The 503-nt window shown below is 40.6% G+C and overlaps 1 protein-coding gene across 2 annotated transcripts in view; it reads left to right on the top strand.

Annotated features, from left to right (window-relative positions):
* The window catches only part of LOC106878476 (rhophilin-2-B), a 67,919-nt gene that overhangs the window by 47,992 nt on the left and 19,424 nt on the right, over nt 1-503 (top strand). The window lies entirely within an intron of this gene.

Here is a 503-nt window from a genome sequence, read left to right as displayed (position 1 = left end):
GACCTCCAGCTTCTTAGGGTCAACACCAACTTCTTGCTACGTACACAGCAACCAACAGCACTCGCACAGGTTCTATCTCAACACTTCGTGAATTATTTCACCATGGTTAACAGCGAATACAACCTGCGAGAACTCCTGTATCAAGTAATCGGCATAGAAGCCACAACCTCTCACGACATGTGACTTAGCTATGCCTGCACATCTTATATACAGACTTTCAATCTACTGTGTACTTTAACTGAGAACTGGTATTTACTATCCTTGTGTCTGGACTTTCTTCTAACGCGCTTATAGACTCTTTTCTATGCTCTGTATTACTTGCACACACATGCATCCATGTTTGTATACACATGCACTTTGTTTACATGACAGCCTGCCTATTGTGTTTATATGTCACACTCACACAAACAGAAACAAAACAAAAGCAAACACCATTGTTTTTTTGTATTTACGAACATTTCTCTCTCTCTCTCTCTCCTTTGCACACATGGTTCCACAATCTT

This window comes from Octopus bimaculoides, chromosome 17, assembly GCF_001194135.2.
Source record: "Octopus bimaculoides isolate UCB-OBI-ISO-001 chromosome 17, ASM119413v2, whole genome shotgun sequence".
In the NCBI taxonomy this organism is placed as follows: domain Eukaryota; kingdom Metazoa; phylum Mollusca; class Cephalopoda; order Octopoda; family Octopodidae; genus Octopus; species Octopus bimaculoides.
This window is presented reverse-complemented; position numbering and strand designations above follow the sequence as displayed.